Source organism: Penaeus monodon, unplaced genomic scaffold, assembly GCF_015228065.2.
Source record: "Penaeus monodon isolate SGIC_2016 unplaced genomic scaffold, NSTDA_Pmon_1 PmonScaffold_16551, whole genome shotgun sequence".
In the NCBI taxonomy this organism is placed as follows: Eukaryota; Metazoa; Arthropoda; class Malacostraca; order Decapoda; family Penaeidae; genus Penaeus; species Penaeus monodon.
This window is the reverse complement of record NW_023645876.1, coordinates 26-7,911: the sequence shown is the minus strand read 5'-3', so window position 1 is coordinate 7,911 and position 7,886 is coordinate 26. Positions and strand designations below refer to the sequence as shown.

The 7,886-nt window shown below is 31.4% G+C and overlaps 2 non-coding genes across 2 annotated transcripts; both read right to left on the bottom strand.

Moving 5' to 3' along the window:
• Positions 1-3,408: 3,408 nt before the first annotated feature.
• Positions 3,409-3,479, bottom strand: Trnac-gca. The gene has a single exon. It is a non-coding gene; the product is annotated as a tRNA-Cys (tRNA).
• A 1,364-nt stretch (positions 3,480-4,843) lies between these two features.
• Positions 4,844-4,915, bottom strand: Trnac-gca. The gene has a single exon. It is a non-coding gene; the product is annotated as a tRNA-Cys (tRNA).
• Between the last annotated feature and the right edge of the window lie 2,971 nt (positions 4,916-7,886).

Here is a 7,886-nt window from a genome sequence, read left to right as displayed (position 1 = left end):
TATTTTTGGCATGATCTTGCCTGTATTGGTTTTTTAAGAATGATCCACGAAAGAACTTGCTTGAAACGAAAACTGATGCAACATGCAAATATTCATCATAACTCTAGTATTTATATATTTTATTTTAAAGTGGTATGCTTAGTGTTGTGGGTTCCCGGGGTTTTCTGTTTTTTTATATATTTCTTAAATAGCTTTTCTCATTATTGTCCTCATTTATTTTTCTTTGTAACCTTCATTTATTATTTTTTTTATAATTACTTTTGATATTTTTATTTTAATTAACTAACGATTATAGTTATTGTTATTATCACCACTATTATCATTATTAGAATCCTCACTATTATTATACAATAATCATTTTATCATCATTATGATTATTGTTAATGTTACTATTATTTTTGTTATCATTTTTGTTATAATAATAATAGTAATAATAATGGTAATTATCATTGTTACTGTTATTATTATTATTATTATTATTATTTTCTCATTAATTTGTTATCATTTTACATTCATACGTTTTTCTGTTTCTTTAGTTTTCCTGTAGTATTCCTGTTACTCATTAACTATAATTTAGCCAAAGAGTGATCTTATGGTGCATGATAACTTTGCTAACTAGATACAAAAAATTTGACTATAAGGGAAGAAAAAAAGAGGAAAAGATGAGAATAGAAATAGGAAAAGGAAAAGGAAAAGGAAAGAGAAGAAATAAGAAAATGAAGGAAAAGGAAAAGGAAATGGAAAAGAAAAAAAAAGAAAGGAAAAAGGAAAAGGGGAAAAAAGGAAAAACAAACAAACAAACAAACTTCAAAGTATAGAATACAGCAAAAACAAGCGAACACAAGGCTTTCCCGGATCAACATTAAGTGGGTCAGTCAGATATACTAAGAATATATACGGGAAAGTAATTTTCTGTAGGGGAATGTCTTTTCTCTAGGAACAGAGGCGAATCGAAAATAATAATAAATTGAGAGGACGCCCGGGATTGAACCAGGGACCTCTCGATCTGCAGTCGAATGTTTTTTGAAAACCGGCCGGTGACTCGAACCTTAACTCAGATGCCGTCGTGACAGTCTTTAGTCCCATATCTAACCATTCGGCCACCGCGGCCTTGACATCATGGACTTTCCATGATTTTTTTTGGCCATTTAGAGCGTGGTTTTGCCCTTGCCTTCCGCTCGGTGTTTTTTTTTTTTTTTTTTTTTTTTTTTTCCCGAGTCACCATCTCTATTTACCCGGCACTGACTTGGGCTGGCTTGGCCACAAAGTGGCTAGGCAGGCAATCGAGGTGAAGTTCCTTGCCCAAGGGAAATAACGCGCCGGCCGGTGACTCGAACCCTCGAACTCAGATTGCCGTCGTGACAGTCTTGAGTCCGATGCTCTAACCATTCGGCCACCGCGGCCCCCCCCCAAAAAAAAACTTCTTCTTTTATCGGTAGGTTCATGTCTGAGCCGCCGTGGTCACAGCATGATACTTAATTGCAGTTTGCATGTTGTGATGCTCTTGGAGTGAGTACGTGGTAGGGTCCCCAGTTCCTTTTCCACGGAGAGTGCCGGGGGTACCTTTTAGGAAATTATTCTCTCTATTTATCCGGGCTTGGGACCAGCACTTGACTTGGGCTGGCTTGGCCACCCAGTGGTAGGTAGGCAATCAAGGTGAATTTCCCTTTGCCCAAGTGAACAACGCGGCGGTCGGTGACTCGAACCCTCGAATTCAAATTGCCGTCGTGACAGTCTTAAGTCCGACGCTCTAACCATTCGGCCACCGCGGCCTTACCACTGAGCTACATCCCCTTAATATACAAATATTTTTCTTGTTTAATCACCTTGAGGTGAAGAGTAAAAAATCATACTCAAGTATCGTTATTGAGCCTCTAAAGGTGGATTAACTTCCAATATATATTTTTCTCTTCGTGTTTTCCTTACTTTTCTGTGATGAGTTCCTTCTCTCATGCATTATTACCGTCACCATTACCTCGTTGTAATTGCTGTTGTTAATATCTCAAACACCAAATTAGATGAAGTAAACTGCCCATATCTAATCTTTTACTATTTGTTTGATTTATCTTATTTTTAATGTATGTGAGAAGGACTAAGACGCTGACAAAAGTTTATGGGTGAGTTGGCCATGACTCTTGGCTCTGTCGATTGAGTTTTGGCAATGAACTTGATCCACGAAAGAACTCTGCTTGCAACCGAGAAATCTGATGCCAAGCGATGCAAATATTCATCATAACTGCTAGTAATTTTTTTCTTCATATAATTTTAATTTTAAAAAGTGGTTGCTTATGTGTTTTTGGGGGTTTCCAGAGGTTTTGTTTCTTTTATATATTTCTTAAATCGCTTTTTTTCATTATTGTCCTCATTTATTTTTCTTTTTAACCTTCATTTCATTTTTTAAATTATACTTACTTTTAATATTTTTTTTTTAATTAACTAACAATATAGTTATTATTATCACCACTATTTTTTTTATTATAATCCTCACTATTATTATACAATAATCATTTTATTATCATTACCATTATTGTTAATGTTACTATTATTTTGTTATCTTTTTTGTTAAAATAATAATAGTAATAATAGTAATCATCATTGTTACTTATTATTATTATTATTATTATTATTATTATTTTTATTATCACCTCATTAATTTGTTATCATTTTACATTCATACGTTTTCTCTTTCTTTAGTTTTCCTGTAGTATTTCTGTAACTCATTAACTATAATTTAGCCAAAGAGTGATCTTATGGTGCATGATAACTGCTAACTAGATAAAAGAAATTTGACTATAAGGGAAAGAAAGAAGAGGTAAAGATAAGAATAGAAATAGGAATAGGTAAAGGAAAAGGAAAGAAAAGAAAGAAAAAAAAAAAGGAAAAGAAAAGTTAAACTAAAAACTTTAGAGAGAGAGAGAAAAAAACAACAACTTGCTTCAGAAACAAGCGAAGACAAGGCTTTTTTGAACTAATGTTCAGTGGGTTAATCAGATACTGTTTTAAGAATATATACGAGGAGGAGTAATTAACTGTAGGAAAAGACTGGAAAAGAAATAAGAAAATGAAGGAAAAGGAAAAGGAAATGGAAAAGAAAAAAAAAGAAAGGAAAAAGAAAAGGAAAAAGGAAAAGGGAAAAAAGGAAAAAGTAAAAGAGGAAAAAAGAAAAAAAAAGAAAAGAAAAAAGGAAAGGCAAAAAAGGAAAAAGAGACAAATAGGAAAAAGGAAAAACAAACAAACTTAGAAGTATAGAATACAGAAAAAAAAAAAAACATGCGAACACAAGGCTTTCTCGGATCAATGTTAAGTGGGTCAGTCAGATATACTAAGAATATATACGGGAAAGAGTAATTTTCTGTAGGGAATGTCTTTTCTCTAGGAACAGAGGCGAATCGAAAATAATAATAATTGAGGGGACGCCCGGGATTGAACCAGGGACCTCTCGATCTGCAGTCGAATGCTCTACCATGAGCTACATCCCCTTAAAATACAAATATTTTTCTTGTTTAATCACATTGAGGTGAAGAGTAAAAAATCATACTAAAGTATCGTTACTGAGCATCCAAAGGTGGATTAACTGCCAATATAGATTTTTCTCTTCGTGTTTTCCTTACTTTTCTGTGATGAGTTCCTTCTCTCATGCGTTATTACCGTCACCATAACCTAGTTGTAATTGCTGTTGTTAATATCTCCAACACCAAATTAGATGAAGTAACTGCTAATCTTAATCTTTTACTTATTTGTTTATTTTTCTGTCTGTTAATGTATGTGAGCAGGACTGGGACGCTGACAAAAGTTTATGGGGGGTTGGCCATGACTCTTGGCTCTGTCGATTGATTTTTGGGCAATAAAATTTGATCCACGAAAGAACTCTGCTTGCAACCGAGAAATCTGATGCCATGCGATGCAAATATTCATCATAACTGCTAGTAGTTTATATATTTTATTTTTAAAAAGTGGTATGCTTATGTGTTGTGGGGTTGCCAGAGGTTTCTGTTTCTTTTTATATATTTCTTAAATCGCTTTTCTCATTATTGTCCTCATTTATCTTTCTTTGTAACCTTCATTTAATTTTTTTTTATAATTACTTTTGATATTTTTATTGTAATCAACTAACGATTATAGTTATTATTAATTATCACCACTATCATCATTATTAAAATCCTCACTATTATTATACAATAATCATTTTATCATCATTATGATTATTGTTAATGTTACTATTATTTTTATCGTTTTTGTTATAATAATAATAGTAATAATAATGGTAATTATCATTGTTACTGTTATTATTATCATTATTATTTTATTATTTTCTCATTAATTTGTTATCATTTTACATTCATACGTTTTTCTGTTTCTTTAGTTTTCCTGTAGTATTCCTGTTACTCATTAACTATAATTTAGCCAAAGAGTGATCTTATGGTGCATGATAACTTTGCTAACTAGATACAAGAAATTTGACTATAAGGGAAAGAAAGAAGAGGAAAAGATGAGAATAGAAATAGGAAAAGGAAAAGGAAAAGGAAAGAGAAGAAATAAGAAAATGAAGGAAAAGGAAAAGGAAATGGAAAAGAAAAAAAAGAAAGGAAAAAGGAAAAGGGGAAAAAAGGAAAAAAAGGGGAAAAAAAAAAAAGGAAAAACAACAAACAGGAAAAAGGAAAAACAAACAAACAAACAAACTTAAAAGTATAGAATACAGCAAAAACAAGCGAACACAAGGCTTTCCCGGATCAACATTAAGTGGGTCAGTCAGATATACTAAGAATATATACGGGAAAGTAATTTTCTGTAGGGGAATGTCTTTTCTCTAGGAACAGAGGCGAATCGAAAATAATAATAATTGAGAGGACGCCCGGGATTGAACCAGGGACCTCTCGATCTGCAGTCGAATGCTCTACCACTGAGCTACATCCCCTTAATATACAAGTATTTTTCTTGTTTAATCACCTTGAGGTGAAGAGTAAAAAATCATACTCAAGTATCGTTATTGAGCCTCTAAAGGTGGATTAACTTCCAATATATATTTTTCTCTTCGTGTTTTCCTTAGTTTTCTGTGATGAGTTCCTTCTCTCATGCATTATTACCGTCACCATTACCTCGTTGTAATTGCTGTTGTTAATATCTCAAACACCAAATTAGATGAAGTAACTGCCCATATCTTAATCTTTTACTTATTTGTTTGATTTATCTATCTGTTAATGTATGTGAGCAGGACTAAGACGCTGACAAAAGTTTATGGGTGAGTTGGCCATGACTCTTGGCTCTGTCGATTGAGTTTTGGCAATGAACTTGATCCACGAAAGAATTCTGCTTGCAACCGAGAAATCTGATGCCATGCGATGCAAATATTCATCATAACTGCTAGTAATTTTTTTCTTCATATATTTTAATTTTAAAAAGTGGTATGCTTATGTGTTGTGGGGTTGCCAGAGGTTTCTGTTTCTTTTTATATATTTCTTAAATCGCTTTTCTCATTATTGTCCTCTTTTATCTTTTTTTGTAACCTTCTTTTCTTTTTTTTAAAATTTTTTATTTACTTTTAATTTTTTTATTTAATTAATAACAATTATAGTTATTTTATCACCATTATTTTTTTAATTATAATCCTCATATTTTTATACAAAAATCATTTTTTATCTTATCATTTTGTTAATGTTACTATTATTTTTTATTTTATTGTTAAAATAATAATGTAATAATAGTAATTTCATTTTTACTTATTTTATTATTTTTATTTTTATTATTTTTATTTTTATTATCCCCTTTTAACTGTAGGAAAAAGGGAAAAGAAATGAAAAAAAGGAAAAAGGGAAAAAGGGAAAAGGGAAAAAGAAAAAAAAAAAAAAAAAAAAGAAAAAAAAAAAGGCAAAAAGGAAAAAAAGACAAAAAAAAAAAAAAAACAAATTTAAAAGTAAAATGAAAAAAAAAAAAAACATGCGAAACACAAGGTTTTCTGGATCAATTTTAAAGGGGGTCAGCGATAACTAAAATATATACGGGAAAGAGTTATTTTTTTAGGGGAAATGTTTTTTCTCTAGGAACAGAGGCGAATAAAAATTTTAAAAAAATTTTGAGGGGAGCCGGGTTAAACCGGGGACCTCCGATCTGCAGGGGAATCTCTACCATGACTAATCCCCGAAAAATATAAAAAAGTATTTTATTTTTTTATCACATTGAGGTGAGAGAAAAAATCTCTAAAGTATGTTATGAGCATCCAAAGTGGTTTAATGCCAATATGTTTTTTCTTTTCGGGGTTTTTCCTTACTTTTCTGGTGATTTCCCTTCTCTCATGCGATTCCCGTCACCAAAACCCCTAGTTGAAATTGCTTTTGTTAATATCTAAACCCCAAATTAGAGAAGTAATGCAAATTTTTAATCTTTTACTTATTGTTTGTTTTTTTCTGTCTTTTAATGTCTGGAGCAGGGGGGACGCTGACAAAAGTTAGGGTGATTTGGGCCATGACCTGGCTCTGCGTTGAGTTTTGGCAATAACTTGTCCACGAAAGAATTTGCTTGCACCGGGAAAAAATCTATGCCATGCATCAAATATATCATAATGCTAGTAGTTTTTTTATTTTATTTTAAAAAGTGGTACTTTGTGTTGTGGGGTTGCCAGAGGTTTTGTTTCTTTTTAAAATTTCTTAAATCGCTTTTCTCATTATTGTCCTCATTAATCTTTCTTTGTAACCTCATTTATTTTTTTTTTAATAATTTTTGTTTTTTTTTTTTATTGTAATTAACTAAGTTTAAATTTATTATTATTATCCCACTTTTATATATTAGAATCCTCATATTATTATACAATAACTTTTATAATTTAGATTTTTTTTTTAATTTTACTATTATTTTTATCTTTTTTTGATAAAATAATAAAAATAACAATGGTAATATAATTTTTACGTTTTTATTATTATTATTTTTTCCTCAAAGTTATCATTTTACTTCAACTTTTTTTGTTTCAGCTGAGACCTGTTTTCATTAATAAAATTTTAGCCAAAGAGTGATCTTTTTGGGCAGATACTTTTCTAACTAGATACAAAAAATTTGACTATAAGGGAAAGAAAGAAGGGAAAAGAAGGGAAAGAATAGGAAAAAAAAAAAAAAAAGAAAAAAAATGAAGGAAAAGGGAAAGGGAAAAAAAGGAAAAAAAGAAAAGAAAAAAGGAAATGCAAAAAAAACAAAAAACAGGGAAAAAGAAAAAAAAAAAAAAACAAATTTTAAAGTATAGAAACAGCAAAAAAACAAGCGAAAAACCAAGGTTTCCCGGATCAAATTAAGGGTCGTCAGATATACTAAGAATATATACGGGAAAGTAATTTTTTTGTAGGGGAAAAGTCTTTTCTTAGGGAAAAACGAATCGAAAATAAAAAATTTGGAGGGCGCCCGGGGGTTGAACCCAGGGGCCTTCGATCCAGTCGAATGCCTACCACTGAGACTTCCCTTAATATATAAGACTTTTTTGTTTTAAAACCCCTTGAGGTGAAGAGTAAAAAAATACTCAATATCGTTTTTGAGCCTCTAAAAGGGGGATTAACTTCCAATATATTTTTTCCTTGTGTTTTCTTACTTTTCTGTGATGAGTTTCCCTTTTCTCATGCTTTTACCCTCACCCTTACCCCTTTTAAGGGTGTTGTTAAATTTTCAAACCCAAATTAGATGAAGTAACTGCCCCCTATCTTAATCTTTTACTTATTTTTTTTGATTTATCTGTTTAAAGTATGTGGCGACAAGACGTACAAAAGTTTTTTGGGTGGTTGGTGACCTTGGCCTGCGATTTATTTTGGCAATGAATTGACCCCGAAAAAACTCTGCTTTCAACCCGAGAAAACTGATGCCAAACGATGCAAAAATTCAATAACTGCTATAATTTTTTTCCATAATTTTAA